Below are 18,965 nucleotides of genomic sequence, written 5' to 3'. Positions count from 1 at the left end.
GCCTGTGGGGCTTAGGAAATGCCCACAGTGACGTGACGCAGGGCACCGCGGCAGCTCAGCGTTTCTGCGGGGCGCGGGGCGCTGGGGCCTGGCGGTCTGCTGGCTGGCGGCGCCGTGCCCGCGGCCCGTGGGGAGGAGGTTGGGAAGAACACGCTTTTTCAGAGACTTGAACAGACTGCTCTGGAGACCCCTGGTCCCATCTGACCTGTTAGTGGAGGCCGCATCAGCCTAGACGCTCTCCCAGGGCCTGGGAGACCCGGGGCTGTGTCCTGTGGGACATGAACCCTGGAAGCAGAAAGCATCGCAGGTGCCGTGACGTGGAGCCCCAGGAAACCCGGGGGCAGCCGGGCAGGGGATGTGGTGGGGCTGGGACTCAGGATGGCCTTTGAGTGGACACCTCGGTTGGGGGGCTGAGATTGGAAAGGGGAGACGACGTCTGATTGCGGGAACGCCAGACTGAGGCAGGCTGGGCTGCGCTTCAGGCCAGGGAGGCCGGTCCCTCCCCCCCCCCCCCCCCCCCCGCCCTCCGGGCAGGCTCACCCTGCCCGCTGCGGCTCGCCCTGCGCCTTGCTCCCGCCACAGTCAGAACCGCTCAGCCGGCACCACAGAGACTTCCGCGCGGGACGAGGCTCACGCGGCGAGCACGTTGCACTGTGGTGGTTCTATGTGTATTTCCCCTTTTTCTCCCCACAGATTTTTACAAACTATGTATGCAAACAGGTATTTTTGTTTGTTTCACTTGAGTTGCTTTTGCATAATGTAACAGGCCCATGATTTCACATGTACAGTAATTCATAGAAAGTGACAGTCATCTTGCTTAGACACCCCGTTCTCAAAGCTTGCTAAATATAGTGCCTTCTCAGACCCACACAGGGGCCATCAAAAAAAGAGAAAAGAAAGGTCAAAGTTTCCCCACCCACGAATTTGGTTATAAAAGAACAGCAAAGCAGGGTTTTTCTGACCTGAATCAGTAATACCTTAGTGTAAATAGTATCCTGTTTTGACAGAGTGCTAAACCACAGAAGTCTCAGAAAGACCCTGCTCAGCTTTTGCTGCCCCGGCCCCGCAGTGGGACGCTGGGGTGGCTTCTGTTGTCATCTGTGTTACGCTGACGAGGAGCACGGCCCTTGCTTGTGGCATCCGGGAAATGGTCAGAACAGCTCTGTGAGGCCGGCCTGTACCTGCACTTGAATACGTTGCGTAACCCTTTGCCAGACAAAAGCTGCACTGTTTATTCGGTTCTGACTTTGCTAAGCTCGCCCGGAGAAAGGCAGGGCACTGTCACAGGCTCTTCTTCTGGGGACACCCACCCCCCCCCCCCGCAGTGGCCCGCAGCCCTTTCTGCTGCTCTTAGCTCGGTGGGGCCTGCGCAGCTTTGGTGGCCTGGACTCACTCTGAGAAATCAGGTGCTGGAGGAGCTCTTTGTTCGAATTCGTTCCCGGTCTCCTCCATCTCGGTTTGTTGCAGGTTGAACAGTGAGTAGCATTTTACTGTAAAGGTGACTGCATTTTCCTTATGGGCCCTTCAGGGTAAACAGCCGCTAGTTTCCATCTGTGATCACACATGTAGCTGATGTTTGGGTAGGGTGCCCCACGCTCCAAAGTCATTATTTTTCCTGACTGTTTATGCTCCGTGGCTGTGCACAGATAGACCCTAAAGCCCAGCGCGGGGCCCCGAGGAGCCCGTAATTCCCGCAGAGCGTGCTCCGGACCAGAGCAGGGCGCAGCGCGAGCAAGTGATGCGGCAGTCAGCTTCCAGCTTGGCGTAGCTCGGCCTCCGCTTTGCTCCAGCCACACGCTCGCAGCCCAAGGTCACCGTGGATGTTGCTCATGGTCTGGGAGAGAGGCGCATTCTTGGAAAGTGCCTGGCCAGGCAGAACTCAGAATGCCGTCCCTGCCTTCACTGGCTGGCTTGGGGAGGGCGGACTTGCCTTGCAGCCCTTCTCTCTCCACCAGCCAGAGACACGTGATTAGCAAAGGCCACACTCCAACAACTGAGCCGCCCGGCCAGGGCCACACTTTATTCCAGTAAGCTGCACAGTAATGGCGTCGGCCTCCTGCATCGTGACGTAACGGAGAAGGCGGAGATCCTCTCTGAGGCAAGGCTCCGGAGCCTCGAAGAGGAGCTCCCTGCCGTCCGGTGTAACCAGTGCTGCGCAGTTGCAGGGGGCAGAGTCCCCTTGATCCCTCGCCCAAGGACAATGATGGAAAAGGCCACTGCCAACAGGAGACCCTGCATTTTGGTGTCAAAGAAAACCATTGTGAAAGATTTCAGTATGGGATGTTTAGGTCAGATTCTAGAGTTGTTGGCCATGTAGTCAAAAGAATTACTCCAGTCTCTAGAGATATATGAACCATGTCTGAAATGCGGCCCGTCCCAGTGGCCTGTTAAGCTTTCCACTTGTGTTTGTGTGTCTGTAAAACCCTATAAATTATACCCACCTCACAAGCTCAGGTAAGAACCAGATGAAGACTGGAACACTCAACACCAGCACGTGGCACATACGTAACGAGATGCTAATGATGTTATGAGAACTTGATGGAATTTTTATGATGGCTTTATAACAGCAAGTTAAGGCCCTGTTGGTTAGAGCGTCATCCTGATACATAAAGGTTGCAGGTTCGATCCTCTGGTCAGGGCACATAAAAGAATCAACCAATAAATGCATCAATAAGTGGAACCACAAATCAATGTTTCTCTCTCTCTCTCTCGCTCTCTCTCTCAAATCAATTTAAAAAAGATTAAAATTAAAAATAACTTTTAAGCCCACCAAGTTGATATCCATTATTAGTAAAAATCTTAAGCCATAGGAACTCCCTAATCTTTGGCTAGAATTTCATAATAACAGGAGAGTAAATGAAAAAGTTAAATGGAAGAAAAAAAGTAGTTTCAGGCTGTTGATGAGCTGAATAGAAAGCACAACAGTATAGAAATGAGTGCATTTTTACAAGATCATTGAATGAAATAAATACACAAAGCACTAACGGAGAACAGCTATTTCATGTCCAAATCTATACATTTAAACAGTGATTAATTTTCAAAAGTCATCTTATAAAGGAAGATTCAAAGCCTTTTTTAAAAGGGTATCATTATTTAAGGGGAGGTTAATTTCCTGTTAAAGTAGCCCGGTCGTCATGGTAAATGAGATGGGCCACCGGAAGACAGTGCTCGTCCCTGGAGCATGGGTGACAATAAGATAGTCGCTACCAGGTAGTGTAAGTTATTTAGGGTCAGACTTCATGAAATTATGAATGGATGAATTTTGGCAAATTGGACCAAGGGTAAAAGTGAAACTTGAATATCAAATTCAGATAAAAGGGAGAAGAAGACCCAGGAGTGAGGAGCCAGCGCAGGACTTGTGGGAAAGGCAAGTCAAGGAGTTTGAGTGGAAACCACTGGACCAAGAAGTCTTAATCAGCTGTGGACCCGAGCTCTCGGCCGGATTTCTCTGTATTTTCTCAGATGCTGAAACTTCTTAAAGAAATCCCCAGGGCTTGTGAATGGAAGACACTGTATTGAATTTTAAAATGATGTAAGTTAATTAAGTGTGTTCTTCATTCATAAATTGTAGTTTAAATAAAAAGCACTCTGATTGCAACAAGTACAGAAGTTGCAAGCCTACCATGATAAGAAACTTGTAAATCTGGGCAGTCGAAAGAAAAATGCATGTTTTTGATTGAAACCCAATGACTGATGTGTGGCTGGGACAGTTTGCGTGTGATTGGGGTTGACTTGGGGAATCCCTCTCAGATTGGCGGTCCGTGATCTGTCCCTGCCATCATGCGCTTGGTAATCGGCGTTTCCCTCTCACTGGGATTTTCAAGGTGGGTTGGAAGTGTGCATATAACCACTTCCGACTCTCCTTGTGGAAAGAAGTACCTGAATTAGTCAAAACCTTTCCACATGCAAATGTGGGAAAAACCTAACCTGGACTGCTTAGTGATGGGGAACGGCTTTGTCTCCCAGAACCTCGGAGTTCAAGGGTTAGCCTACCTCAGACACAGCTGGGACCAGGCGTGGCCTGGCTTCGTTTTGTTCTGCTTTTCTCTGTGTTGGCTTCATTCTTTGTCCGGGTCTCCCTCTGCTGAAGCAAGATGGCCCCTGCGCTCCAGATCCACCGGTTTATAGCTGAAGAGCCCCTGTAGGAAGGAGAGCCTCCATAATCCAACAGGTCTCTGAATTGGCTGAATGATTTCAGGCATCTGTGCCTGAACCAGGGCTCTGTGGGGAGGGGTGGGCATATGCTGTCGGCTTGGACTGAGCCATTTGTCCCCTCCAGATAGAGTTGGATCTGGTACTCTCACACAGATCCCGACTAAATATGGGCAAGTTATCGGACCTCAGTTTTCCTTTTAGCTGTCTAGACATTTTACCCTCATCATCTCAAAGAGGGTCAGGTGTACTATATTGTTAGTGTTTAGCCAAACAGTTTAGTGGGAAAAACACTTCCGTGAGTTGGTGCAACCTGACATTCACTCCCAACCCTGTGACTAACTGCTTGTACAGCTTGGGAAACGAGTATAAATAAATTTCCTGGGACTAAGTTTCCTCATCAGCGACGAAACACAGTTGGCCTAGAATATTTCTGCAAGTCCCTTGTTGCTGGAAAAGGTCTTTATTCAGAATCATAACTCATCTTTGTGATGGTTTCCTACTGTGCTCACTTCATAGGCTGGTGTGCTACACGGTCAGCGCTGTCTGATCGAGTTTCAGCCGTGGTGGAAATGTTCTGTTTGCTGCCATTATGGTATTTTCTAGCTACACTGGCTACTGGGCACTTTAAATGTGGGTAGTATGACTAAGAAACTGGTTTTTTATCTTATTTTATTGTAATTAATTTAAACTTAAATAGCCACATGTACCAAGTGTCTACCCTATTGGAGGGCTTAGCTCTAGATTAATGGCCTAATGTACTTACATGGATTTTAGATGAGTGACAGTGGAAGGTGACTTAATTCTTGGTGTCCTGTGCCTTTGGTAAGTTAAGAATTAGTGTGTTTTTCATTCATAATTTGCAGTTTAAACAAGTACAGAAAGACTATTATCTGCTACATACTCCCCAACCAAAGGAAAGTGTGTGCTGGGCGGTGATGGCTTTAGTTGCTGTGGTTCCTCATTTCTCTGCCTGCCAGGTGGTGTGAGGCAATGGAAAGAACGCTAATTAGGAGGCAGAAGTTCTGGGTCTGGTGTTGGTTCTGCCAGGAACTGCTTAGATGCATGACCTTTGGCTCGTCATTTTTTCTTCCTGGGCATGAGTTTTCTTATCTGGAAAATGAGGGGGTGGGATTAAAATGATCTCTAAATTTATTCCAGATCAAAGTTTCTATGATTCTAAGTGTTTTCCTTCCTCCTCATGGCCAGGATGGTGGCTGGAGCGTCTGTGGGTGTCACTGAGTGTGAGTGAGTGTGGCTGAGCGAACGGGGGAGCTGCCCCGGGCCCTCTCTGTGTGAAGTGTGGGGTGTGGTGGCCCTTTAAATTCCCATTGGGTCTGACAAAATCCTGTGGAAAGTCAAGTTCTGCAGTATTGCTTAGTGTACTCATCGAAGATAAATCTAGAAAAAGAATGAGCAACAGGTAGCATTAAGCAACACATGCTTAATTTAAACCTTAGTTTGGTCTGAGATGGCCTTGTTAGGCGACTTGCAGAGTTGGAAGTGGAGGTAAAGGCTTGGGAGGGGGTGGGAAGATGGCCACAGTAAGAATAGGGTGAGGGACGCAGAGGGAGCTTGTTAGCCTGTGAGGCTGAGAAAGGCGTCAGTCAGGTGAAACCAGGGCCACTCCTGCCCGGTGAGCCCGAGGAAGGGATGCAGGGCAGGAGCCTTCCTGTGGTGCCCGGGGACTGAGGGGAGGGAAGGCTGTGAAGTGACTCCATCTGTGGAAGGCTGGGACTGGAAGGAGGAGATGAAGAGCAAGAGGAAGGGAAGAGCATTGGCCAGGTTTGCAAGAGCAGGGAGGAGGATGTGAAGTGTCCCAAGGACAGTGTGTGGCGGGGTGCGGGGGGGCGCCTGTGGGACCAGGCAGAGGCATTGCCGAAGCTGCTGGAGACATGATGTTTATTGGGGTTAATGTCGATGTTCAGAAAGGCCCTGCGCTGATGGTGCGGCCGTCGTGTGACAGGCGTGGCGGTCGGCCGTGCCAGTGTCCTCGCTGAGGAGAAGCCGCTGCCTCTCCACAGGACCGCTCACAGTGCATCGGAGCTTTACTTTCATTTTCTAACTGTCTTTCTGTATGTTTGGGAACAATCATCCCCACATTCACTTTCATTTCAAAAAACTTGTAAAGGTGTTAATTGCATTTTTCTAAACTCTTATGTAATTATTTAAAATTATTCTACCAGCACCATAAATCAGAACTTTTCCCATTATATTGCCCAGGAACATTTCTGACCTGTTTAGACAGTTTTGATTTATAGGTTTAGGAAACAAGAATATAGAAACCATTGCCAGGTTTTAATTTGGAAATTCTTGAGCCACGTCTATTTCTGCGGAAAAGCGTGCTGGTGGGAGAGGCGAGACGGGGAGGCGGTCCCCACAGTGAGGTGCGAGGGAAAGAGGCACAAGAGCCCAGCCGGGCCTGCTCTGCAAGGAGTCACCGTGCGTCTCACGTGACCTCTAACCTTCCTCGGCACTGTTCTCCGCTGCTGGTTCAGGCGAGGGACCCTAACCCTGAGTTATGTGACTCCACCTCCCCCGAGGGAAGGAGACCTGCAGCAGGCCTGCGCGGTGCGTGGATGAAGTGGGCCTGCTCACGCACCCGGGGCGGCGGGGGGGGGGGGGGTGGCTTCTGAAGCACCCACTAGGTTTCAAGCACCAGAGCAGGTGCAGGTGCGGTGCCGGGACCGCACTGAGGCGGTGCCTTCGGCCTGCCGTGCGCTAGAACACACCCACAGGGCGTCAGAGGAGGAGACGGAGGGAGTGAGCGGTGACCTTCCCTGTGAATGTTCGCATGCTGTTCCCACCTCCCGGCCAAGCACCAGGCCACGCACTATCCTTAAATATCCACCAGAATCCTTGTCTTATTTTAGAAGTGCTCTTATCCCCTTAGGCTGAGAAGGGAAACCCTCTTTTAAAAAACAAACAAACATATTTTTATTGATTTCAGAGAGGAAGGGACAGGGAGAGAGATAGAAACATCAATGATGAGAGAATCATCTATCAGCTGCCTCCTGCACGACCCACACTGGGGATCAAGCCCACAACCCAGGCCTGTGCCTCGACCAGGAATGGAACCGTGACCTCCTGGTTCCAGCTCCATGCTCAGCCACCGACACGCCTGTGGGCACGGAGCCCCTGCTCTCTGCTCCCTGCGCTGCGTGTCTTCTTCTCTTTAATTCAGCAAACGATCAGATGCTTGCTGTTCCAGGCCAGGCCTCCCTGGGCACTCAGTCCCATGCCTTACCGTGGGTAGTGTGAATGTTGGGGAAACTTTGAAAGGAATCTTAAAATCAGGTCATGGGTGTTACACCATGTGCTAAAATGTGATGCATGCAGAGCCCCCAGATGCCACGGTAACTGGCCCCACCACAGGCTTTCCTCCCGAGACAACGGGAGCAAAAGATCCCAGACAAGGCGCCTGGTCCACAAACCAGGCCTCAGGTGGCCAGTCTCCATTCCTCATGAGGGATGAACGGCCACGGAAATTGACGAAAAGTAACGAACTGCCATGGGAGCTGGACCTTCTGTGTGCATCTTCTCAACACCAGACTGATTCGGCCTCAGAAGGCGTCTGCTGTCTCTGAGATACAAGCTTGCTTCCCAGTTTCCCTGGAATGTAACCGAAACATCACCAGCAGCTTCTCCCTGCACTGCGCCGTCAGAGCCCACCAGGGCCCCTCACGCACAAAGCTGCTCCCTCTCCTGTCTCCTTTCCAAAGTGAGACCCACAGAAGCAGGAGAACGGCTTGGGAGGTAGGACCAGAAATTCGGAAGATGACTCTGGTGGGAGCAGGGCGGTGGAGAAGACCATGGACGGTCAAAGGAGAGGGAAAGGTCACAAGGTCAAAGAACACTCAGGTGTTGGGAGGTCAGGTGGGTTGAGCCGCAGCTCGATCCGGAGACTCCATGGCATGACTTGCTCCTGGGCACAAATTGTTGATGTGTCACAGTCTGTGACCTGGGGAGGATCAGAATAAGGGCTTTTAAGTTGTTTTCCAAAGGCATTTTCCCTTCCTCTCTTTGTTCCCTGATTTATCATTGACAATGAGAATCGTGTCCAAGGTCCTCGAGCTCTAAAATTCTATTTCTATTTTTTTAAACTATATTCCTGGTAGGTTTTTTTAATCCTCGCCTGAGGATATGTATTTATTTTTAGAGGGGGGTAAGGGGAGACGAGAGAGAGAGAGAGAGAGAGAGAGAGATAGAGAGAGAGAGAGAGAGAGAGAGAGAGAGAGGGAGAGAGGAGAGAGACAAACAGACAAACATTGAGTGCCTCCTGTATGTGCCTGACCAAACCCGAGACCTTTCAGTGCACTGGACGGCACTCCAACCAGCTGAGCCCCAGCCGGGCTGCAGGTGTTACTCAGGACCTTACTGAAAGCCAGGAAGTACCCAGAGGTTAGTGCTCTGGTGGTGGGACACGTGTACCCGCAGCCATAAGCCATCCGTGATGGTAGTTACTGTTATTGCCGTCGTTGTTAAAGAAACTGTAGAGTACTTCTTTCCTGTTTCTCTTTGTTTAGGTGGTGTGGGCTAGAGAGGTGAAGTGGTGCCCCCAATCACTCTATGACTCCATGGCCAGGTCACCCAGAGCCCTGGGTCACGGGTAGGCCTGCGGCCTCGCTCAGGGTCAGTCAGACGCCGCGGAGGCCGCTGGGGCTGGGAGGCGCAGAATGCCTCTGCGTCACGCTGCCGGGAGCCCACTTTGAGCTGTTTGGAAACCGCAGGAGCCTTCCGAGTGGGAAGCAGATGGAAGGATGTGCAGTCTGTCCCTGAGTGCTGACCACACCCGCCCCCGCCCCCACATCGCCCCCACGAACTAGCCCGTAACTGCTCTCTACAGAAGACAGAGCTTGGCTGCTCTTAAAGCGGGGTGGCAGGGCCGGTGGCTGTGCGGGAAAGAGCTGATGCAGAGCTGGAGGGCCCCACGTGTCTGCTGTGCCGCCCAGTGTGGAAGGCGCTTATCTTGGGGGGATGCCTCCGCCTTGCATGGCCTCCCGGGTAAGGGTCGCTGTGGGGGTCCGGGTGCTCTTCCTGAGCATTTACTCGGCGTCTACAGCCCTGTCAAGAGTGCTGCTTCCCAACTGCTTCTGCGGTTGCAACTGCTGAGCTTCCTGTTCCGTCTGGGAGATGCGTGTCTGAAATGGCCGGCAGGGCTCTGCAGGCCTGGCCTTCCCGGGCCCCCACGCCAGAGCCTCCTGCAGGCTGGCCTGGCTCTGCTGCTGGGGCAGGCAGGTGTGAGCCGCTGCCTAACCAACCTCCAGGTTACTGCTTTCTCACTCAGCCAAGGAGAGGACAGCTCTCCACTCCCCACTCCCGTATGTGCGCCTCATGAATGCCAGAGTCAGTGAAGATCCTGCATCATGAGACCTTAGGGACCATCGACATGGGAACAGTGGCCCTTCACCGCCAAGAAGGTGTTTTATTGAAAAGGCGCCAGCATGCTCTCCCTGGGGAGTGAGTGACGGAGAAGGCAGGCAGGGTGCTCCGGCGGCACACTGGGCCAGGTGCCTTTCCGGCTGGGAATGCCACCTCCCGCAGCGCCTCCTCCTCTCTGAAGCTCCTCATCTGTATATTCCCGTCCACAGCTCACTCCTGCCTTCTCTCTCTCCAGCTTTTTAAAGTTGTCTTGAAGACCTTGAGGGAGTTGAAATTCCCGAATGCTGGCTGGTTTACCAGCAGAGGGCAGGCGTCATGAAGGTTTGACAGGAGGGTGTGTCAGCCTAGGGTCACAGGAGCGTGGCCTTGGCCCGGAGGCAGACCTGGGAGCACCATTCGGAGGGCAAGTAGGGACACCTCCCTGCGCCTCTTCGTCACCTGCTGCACAGCACAGGTCTCCGGAGAAGCTGACTTTACTAAACAAAGGTGGCTAGTTGCCTTTACCTGATCCTCAGCGATGTCTACACACCAGGACTCGCTCCTGACGGGCACTGGTTCTCCTTTGGTGGCATCTGGGGGAGAAACCTCTCGGGAGACGTCCTTCCCTCAGGCGTGCACCTCTGAGAACTATGCGCACTTCATTGCAATCAGCGTAACCTCTTGTAGAGCAGTTCAGTCTACGTTTTACATGATGGTGAGGCAAGGGATTACAGTGTTAGGAGAGGGATCTGTTACTGTTGATCAGATGCAGAGGTAGGACAAAATGTTGCCACTTTTTTTTCCCATATGTGACTTTGTTTACTAGCGGTGTTTTATGAATGTCTTTCCATTTAGAGTGAGAGGTTTGGAGCGGGGGAGTTAAATGTTTTCCATAGCTTACATACCTCTTCATATATCATAAGGCACCTGAAAGTTGACAAGTCATGCCATCTATAAAAGCGTAATATGCAAATCGACCGAATGGCAGAATAGCAGAATGACCACGCTATGACACACACTGGTGTCAGGCCAGCCAAGGCGGGTGCGATGCAATGGTTGGGGGCCCTGCCATCACCCCATGATCACCCTGCAGAGAGAGGCCCAGGCTACCCGGCCTACGGGGCTGCGGTGGGTGGGTGGGGCCTCCCTCTGTGGGGTGATTGATAGCGGGGCTCCAGGACTGCGAGAGGGTGCAGGCGAGGCTGAGGGACCCCCCACCTCGCCCTCCCAAGTGCACGAATTTTGTGCACCGGGCCTCTACTGTAAATATAAATTAACTAGGACGCTGACATTAGAAAATGTTGCATTAAGTGAGGATGCTAATGGAAATTGGGAGAAAGTCATACAGAGAAATTTAAACTCCTGTAGAAGAGGGAGACTCACCCTTCCGCTTGGCCAAACAGGCCCAGAAGAAAACAGCCTCATCAATAGCTTCATGGCCCACACAGACAACGGAACATACACGCACCCACTGTGGAGCTACTGACCCCCGCCCTCTACAGGAAGGGTGTCCTGACTCGTGTTCCTCTTACAATCGACAAGGAACAGTGGCTCCTTGCAGACATGCCCAGGTCTTGGAAACGGTATTGCTGTTGCCCATCATTAACTCTAGTGGCTGCGGGTGGCAGTCCTGGCGAGGGGGTGGGGGGCCTGCATTTGGTGTTCCCGTTTCAGCGCTTTCTCTCTACAATAGAAGTCATTGGTCAGGTCTCTTTAAGGTGTCCTTTCAGGCCATGTTCTGGGTACCGCACTATATTAATTGGAAAGGGAGAGGAAATAAGTGTCAACACAAGTGTTGTTTGGAAGAAGATGGAGAATTGAGTTAAGGTCGTGGCCTCTCACCGTGCAGTTGATTTTCCAACCCAGCAGTTCATCCATTTTTATTTCACTGACTCTGGCAGATCAACTTTCTGGCAACAGAAACCAAACCGCAGTGTCTCCTATGAGGACACGCACCTGACTTACCTGAGCGGGTCTCCGCTCTCCGTGCTGCTGGAAGTACGTGAGCCGGTCCATTCCCGCGTCTTTCTCCGCTTATTCCCAAGTAGCTCCCGGCGAGGCAGGGCCTGGGTCCGAGCCGGCCTCTTGGGCCAGGCCTGTTGGGGCCTCCTCACTGCTGTGTGTGCCTCACGCGCAGGAATCCCGCCCGGCGCTTTCTCCTGACTTCCCTCATTCTCAGCTCGGATGGACAGTAAAACCTTTCACCTTCGTCTGTGGTCAAAGCTCAAGCTCCGCAGAACCAAACATAACCCATGATTTTAGTCCCAGGTGTGCTATGTGGTGGTTGGAGTTTGGGGTGGGATCCTAGTAATCTGTTCTTAAGGACACAGCCAGCTGCACAGTGGACTCATTCAGCAACTGATAGGTTTCCTCACATGTGGTATTTGAACAAGGGCTGTATCTGTTGTGGGTGTTCGGTTAGGATGTGGGCATCAAAAATATTTTTAAGTACAGTACTTAGCATTTCCTTCACTCTTTTTGAAACAGTCTCCCCTCTACTCACTTTATCATGGCCTCTCTTTTCGGTAACTGTTCAGTATCTGCTCCCCCATGGGACCTGTGGTGCTGGGTGTGAAAAAAAAATCACTTTGCCTTTCAGAACCTCAGTTTCCTCCTCTGTAAAACGGGATTGCAATTTCTATTCAAGTTTTGAAAGCAATTCTAAAGCCCTCCCCAAGTCAAATGCCTTCTTAATTTTTTGGCATTTGACCCAGCCTTTCCAAAAGGCCCTCGTGGTGCTAAGTGGCATTAACTAAGTCTTAGAGGTGAATGAGTTTTAGCACTTCCTGTTGATCTGCAGCGGTGGGAGAGTTGAGTCTCAGTGAGTCCCACCAAGGGCAAGAGGACCCACACAGAAGGGGGTCCTGGGAATCCAGAATTCACTAAAGTGGCCTGGGCAGATACAGCTTCTCCAGGTTAATCACCGAGGGGACAGTTCCTTGCCTAGCAGTAGTCTCTGAGTCACTGTGCCATGTTTGGAGAGAGGACAGGGAGGGCTCCAGGTGGCCTCAGTTAGCTTGCTACACCACTTCCCTCACCATAAGGTCACCTCCCCTTCTCCAACCAGCCATCCTCTAAGCACCACCCCCCAAGCAGCCTTCCCAGGCCTCCTGCTCCCACTGCTCCCCCTCTGTGGGCCCATGTGCTTAAAGCCAGCAGCATGCGCTCCGTGCTTGTGTAACTGCCACATTGCATCACGCCAGTATTCTGTGGGAGACTCGCCTCCCAGCTGGGTCATAGGCGTCGCTAATGTTTGTTGTTTGCTGTTTATTTGTTTATTGTTGGTTTTGATGTTCCTGGAGGCTATTAGCGAATAAACACTGACCAGAAAACAAGGTAGTTAGTCCAACTTGTAAAAGCATGCATGCGTTTTATGATGCCTCATGAAAAACTTGTTTATTAAAAGAATGAACTGCTTATTCAAAATGCACTCCGATTTTGTTCAGACATTAAATCTCAAATAATTATAATACCCTTGAAAAAATCACGTGTGTATTTTGAAATAACCATTTCCACTTTCCGCCTGTGCACTGGTTGAAGAGAACTTCCTATATTTTTACTTTCTGTCTGTTGGGACCCTGTCAGTCCCTCCCAGTGGAGTGCCTTGTCTCTTTACAAGTCAGAACTCTAAGATTCATGGTAAATTTGGGCAGATTTAAGGTGTTCCCCACCCCCCCAAAAAAGACCACCCTTGGTTCTCTATTGAATATTCATGAGAGGAAGGGGTTAAATTTTCTGACCTGAAAAATTCCATTAATAAATTTGTTATCTGACACAGGAACACTTTAGGGTGGAGAGTGGTTGTGCTGGACTAATTTAACATCTGATCATGAGCTGACAGTCAATGGCTGCTTTTTTGTCTCTTTTGCAGCCAGATTAGTGGGGGATTCTCTGCTGACCTCATTGAAATTCAGGCATTGGCTTGATTGGAAATTTTATCAATATGCTTTTTGGGTGTAGTAATTTTAATTTTAACACCTAAGATGGAAAAATACTCTCAAGTAAACCTGGAATTACTGGCTTAGGGTTTGTGGCTTTCTTAATTGAAGGAAAGTAAGTAATTATTGATGCCACTACTCTTTTTCCTTGAGTATTTTGAGAAAAATAATAAAAATGATTTGCTTGTGTTTTAAGGCTAGGCCAAGGAGTTTCCCCCACAGTTACAGGTGTAAATGGAGGGTGATTTCTAGAGCAGCCCAGATGGACTCACGTGGCCTGACACCTACGTTGTGCCAGCTGAGCCTACAGCGTATTTGTGACTTTAAAAGCCCAAGTCCTCTGATTTCAATGGCATTAAAGACTAGTGGCTGTTTGTGCTAGAGGCCATGTTAAAGTGTTCGTACAGAGGAGCTTTTGCTGCTGTTGTACAGATAAGAAGGAATGTAAGGAATTATTTCGTGAGGGACCTGTCAGTTGCTTTCTGTCCCCGCTGCCCTGTGGAGGGGCAGTCACTCGGTTTAGCGAAGGAGGCAGCTGGTGGCCGCGCTTCCCGGCCGGCTCAGTGCGGCCCCGCGCCCGGAGGAGGCGGGAGGCCCGGCCCGAGAGCCGGTCCACGTGAAGCGAAAGTTCTCCGAAGGCCGCTGGAGCCCGCACCCTCCCGGTCTCAGCAGTTTCTTTGGGGCGCTGAGTCCCCGCCGGGTCCCCGGTCCCCTGGAAGGTTTCCAAGACGCACACACACGCCACCCAGCCGGGAGCCCGCGGCAGCGGCGGCGGCGGGGACGCGCGTGCCGGCCCGGGCCCCGCAGAGCCGCCCGGCGGGCTGAGCGCCAGCGAGCGGGGCCGCCGGGCGAGGCTCACCTGCCGGGCCGGCGCGGGCGGCGCGGGGCCCATTGTGTGGGAGGCGGGCGCGGCGGCGGCAGGCGGGCTGTGATTGGCGGAGCGGGCGGGGCGGGGGCCGGCGCGGCGCGGGTGGCAGCCCGCGAGCCGAGCGCCCGCGCGTGCAGTGCGCCGCGCCGAGGCCGCCGGACCCTCGCCCGCCCGCCCGGCCCCCGCCCCGCCTGCGCCCGCGCCGGCTCCGCGCGCCCGGCGGCTACATGGACAGTGTCAGGTGGGTCCCCGGGCCGCCCCGCGCCGCGCTCCCGCCGCCTCCGGCCGCTTCCCGGGGCCTCGCCACGGCGGCCGCGCGGCGCCCCGGCGGCGGAGTTGAGCCTCCCCGAGCAGCGCCGGCACTTGAGGTCACCAACTTGGCGGGAGTTGCGCGGTGGAAGCGGAGGCGGGAACGGGGTGGGGGGCACCGGCCTGGGCGTCCCGGGGACGCCCCCGCTCCCGCTCCGTGCGGGGTGGGTGCCGCTGAGTTGGAGGAAGTCTGCCGCGCGGCTCCCGCGCCCCGGTGCCTTCGCGATCCCCCTCTGCGGGTCTGGCCGGGGCGCAGCCACTTGGGCAAAGCCCGCACCCAGCCCTGCGTTCGGGGAGGACGCGGCGGGAGCTGCCCTTGGAGCCGGGGAGGTGCGCCGGGCGCCTCCGTCCGAGTGCCCGGGCAGCGGTTCTCCGCCGGGAGTTTGTTTCTGGGCCGCCGGGCCGCGCTGGGCGCAGCTCTGAGGCCGGAGCTCGCGGCCCGGGAGCGGCGGAGGGGGTGAAGCCCCGCCGCGAGGCGCGGAGGGGGCCCGGCCGCTGGGCGTCTCCGCCGCCGCCGCTACTTTGCCGGTGAGAGTCCTGAGCGGCTGCGGTGAGGACGGGGCTGACCGGCGGCCCTCGCCACCCCGCGGGGCACACGCAGCTGTCAAACCGCCTGGAAGGCGGTCAGCGGGAAGGAGGCTGCCCCCGCCCAGGCCCGGTGCGGGGAGAAGGGAGCTGTAGGAAGTGGGTGGTAAAGTTTCCAGCGAAGTACATATGGACTCTTCCTCTTCGGGATTAACTCCTTCAGGGCCTGCCAGTTATAAGTAAAATATTAGTAATTTTATGTTCCTGTCCACACTGTCCAAATATTCTAATCAAGCCAATTTAAAAATGTAAATCATCTCATTTCCATAGATTCCAACATTCTGAAAGTGACACATATCTGGGGGAAATTAAGCCTGATAACAGGAAATGTGAATCATACTATCAGTGACTAATCTGCTTAAGGAAAAAAATGTTACATTTATTTTATCATTAGGAAGTCGGTGTTAAAGAAGCCATTTTAAAAAAGCCAAATGAAGTTTTTATTTTAGAAGCAGCCCTATATTGCTTTTTTTGTTGTTCATTTTTTTGTTTGGTTTGTAATAAAATTTTTAAGAGGAATGTGCGTGTGCAGTCAAAGGTAGTGTATGCCGTAAAGTGTTCAAGCGAGGATGTCATTGTCAAAGCCCTCAAACACGATCACTGTAAGACTTTAGTTTTGGATTTGACGTGTTGCTGCTGCTGTTGTTTAAAAGAATATTTCTTGAATGTTGACTCACACCAAGTAAACCAAATGAAGACCGAAGCAGATTCTCCAAACTGGTACCCTTTGCATACACGGAAAGAGGCTGCTTCTGTCTTAGGGATTCTTTGTTGCTGCCTGACACATTTCAGTGAAAATTGTGTAAAAATGAAACCAAAATACAGACTGCCTACCCAGAGACCCGACTGACTGACTCTGGGATGTGATAGAGCTGAACTGAGAAGGGAGCGGCTGACACTTGATAATCAGAGTTGATTTATTGTTCATTAGTGCTGCATTAGCCTTTCAGGCAAGGCACTTATTTGTGTAGTGGCCTGTCAAGGGCCAGACTGCAAGCACCTGTCATTTCTAAGGCGTGAGAGAAGCCACAAATACTGATCTGATGCAAATGACAGTACGTGAAGGGCCACATGATTATACATTTTTTCCTTACCGGTCTATAAGGAGAAAACTATTTTAAAGACTTTTTTTATACTAAGGGCTACTTACAGAGTGAAAGCAATGGGCTTTACATTCTCTTATTTGCCCTAAGAACTTGCTTTTCTACCTATATGTGCTGCTCATCTGATGAAAAGTTGGTGAGTAAAGGAAATGAGAAACAGAGGATGTCAGTTATTTACTCGGAGTAATTCAAGAAAGGCAGGCTTCCTGTTTGTGTTGTATTTTAACATAAACATATTTCATTAAATGAAACTCCTAAGCATGGGCTGATTATTGAAAATGTGATGACATCACAGCTCAGCTATGATCATGTCGGGTAATAATGTCAAGTGCATTTTCTGCAATGTGTTTCACTCTCGATTTTTTTCTTCCCTCCTTGGAAGGGAATGATCTCATGACATATAATAGAAAACAACTGAAGTGTCAAAGGAAAACAAAATTGGTGAACTTTTTTGTCTGCAGCCATAGAAACGCAGATTAACTCATATTTTTCCAGAAGATGGACTGGAAACATTCTGCATGAGGGTATATAGTGTATTGTCTTCTCAGAATTTTCATTTGACAGGGATTTTAGAGGCTGTGATCTTAATTAAATCTCAACTAGCTGAAATAATGCATCTAAAGGCATGCAGTGTTGCGTAACCTCGCTCAGTTGGTAAACCATAAATCATCAGAAAGCTTGTGATAGGAATGGTGGCTTGAATTTTTTTTTTTTTTTCAGTTAAGTGTACCTCAAAAAACAAACCTGCCATCGCTGCTTGGTGTTTGCGCCTTGTCGAGGGCTGTCATTTGAAAGATAAACTCTTTCAAGACACTGGCCAGTTACACAACTTGCCAGCCAGCCTCCACACATTTGCAAGATACAGAAAAATTAAAATCCAGATTAATTAAAAGCAGTGAAATTCCAGATTTCTCTGGGCTAATGTGGCAGAAGTGTGTTTGAGTTAACTGTGTTTCTGAAACAATCAGGAGAGAACATTGTAACCAGCTTCTCAGTTTGATATAAAATTTGAGTAAAATTGGAATTGGCAAAAAGAAGGTTGGAGAAATTAATTTTATTATGTGGTTTAGCTGTAGATGAACATCACTAAAGAGAAACGTAAAACTATGTTCTTAGTAACTGGGCAAGTATAATAGCCAGGTAGAATCCACTTCAGGTGGTTCTTTACGAAGGCAAGCGAGGGATAATGCAGCAACAGATGATGAGAGAAGGTTCAAGTAAATAAATACATAAGTAGTGCCTGTGCATGTTACATGTTAAAATATGAATTCCATGACAAGACGTTATAATCATTAAATGGCTGCTAGCGAGTCCAGGTTTTACAAATTCTAGTGCTTGTAAATACTGGGTTATTTACCTTTCGTGCCTTTAAACATGTTTTTAACTGCTGCATTTGTGGTTCACATGCATTCCCCAGTAGGAGAGGCTGTGTAAAAACGGAGCTGTTCTGTGATGCATTGATTTTATATCTCTGTGCACATTATTTGCTACGCGTGTAGGAGTTACGTTCTGAAGATCTGTAGACCTCCCAGGGCGAAGGGGTGTAGTTCTATGTGGACCTGCGTGGCTAGATTGGGGTAGTCTTAGCTCCCTAAGTAAATTTGTATTTGTTTAGTGTGAAAGGTTCCTTTTCTTGGGAGCGGTGTGATATTTCTGGGCATTTGTTTTACTCATTTAAGAGTGTGCAGTACATTTTTTTCCTCCTCATAAAATTCAGCTTTATTTTCTTTTCTTTTCTTCCCTCGGTACCTCTTAGCTAAACAGTCCTCTGCAGAATTATTTGGAAAGAGGTAACCTGGGCCTCTACTTCAAGATTGTAGGAATAATCTTCTTTGAGTCCCCCTTCCAACCTGGCCGTTGTTTGAAGAGACATTAATTTAGAAGGAGAAAAATGAAGAGCCAACACATGCGTCGTGCCTCCTTTTCACATCCCGTTAAAAGCTTGAAGAGGCGGGCTAAATGTGGTGGTGCTCTTTTTTTTAGAATACCTTGGTATCATGTTTTAATTTTTAAGTTTTATCTTGCCCTCAAATCTGAGACATCATTGTTCAAATAACAGAACAAGGTAAATCAACAACATCAAAAAGGTCGGCTTCTCTGATTTCTCCAGGGCTTGTTATTTTGTACTTCCCAATTCTATTTGATGTCCTGACAAAACAAGATGACACAGGGGAGAATACATTAAATTTTGATTTTTTTTTTCATCTAACCTGTTACAGTTGTGGCAGCTTAATTTCTCAGACTTTGTCCTAAAGATGGCTTTTTGTGAAATTACTCTTAATTGTCACACTGCTTCCTGAGATGTGTCCTCGCAGCTTTCCCATTGGCCTGGGTTTTACTCAGTATTTTTGAACATATTTTGACCTTTAACACATTGGGAGCTTCTGGTTGGGCTTTGTCTTCATTAGAAATAAACCAGTGAATGGTGAGATTGTCAAAGAAGCAACTGATGTTTTCTCATTAGAATCTAATTTGCACCCCTTAGCTTAACTGGGATGTATAAGGTGAAGGTGTTGGGAATATGTGTGAGAAACTGCACAATTTGAGAAACTGAAGTTGTAATTCTAAAAAAAAAAAAAGTTGTAATTCTAAAAAAGAAAAAGGCCTTACTCAATTTTGGAATTATCTAATTTTGGCCTACCTACATGC

General features: G+C 50.2%; 1 protein-coding gene across 11 annotated transcripts in view; it reads left to right on the top strand.

Annotated features, from left to right (window-relative positions):
* The window catches only part of FOXP1 (forkhead box P1), a 559,948-nt gene that overhangs the window by 444,099 nt on the left and 96,884 nt on the right, over positions 1 to 18,965 (top strand). The window contains exon 1 of one of the 11 annotated variants that reach the window (XM_079795264.1): positions 14,430 to 14,560. The exons of the other annotated variants lie outside the window; for them this stretch is intronic. The gene's annotated coding sequence lies outside the window, so the exon portion shown is untranslated. Of the gene's footprint in view, positions 1 to 14,429; positions 14,561 to 18,965 lie in introns of those variants that run through there. 11 annotated transcript variants of the gene reach the window in all.

The sequence above is a fragment of the Cnephaeus nilssonii genome (genome assembly GCF_951640355.1).
Source record: "Cnephaeus nilssonii genome assembly, chromosome: 17".
NCBI lineage: Eukaryota > Metazoa > Chordata > Mammalia > Chiroptera > Vespertilionidae > Cnephaeus > Cnephaeus nilssonii.
The sequence above is the reverse complement of the archived record's forward strand: the minus strand, read 5'-3'. Positions and strand labels throughout refer to the sequence as shown.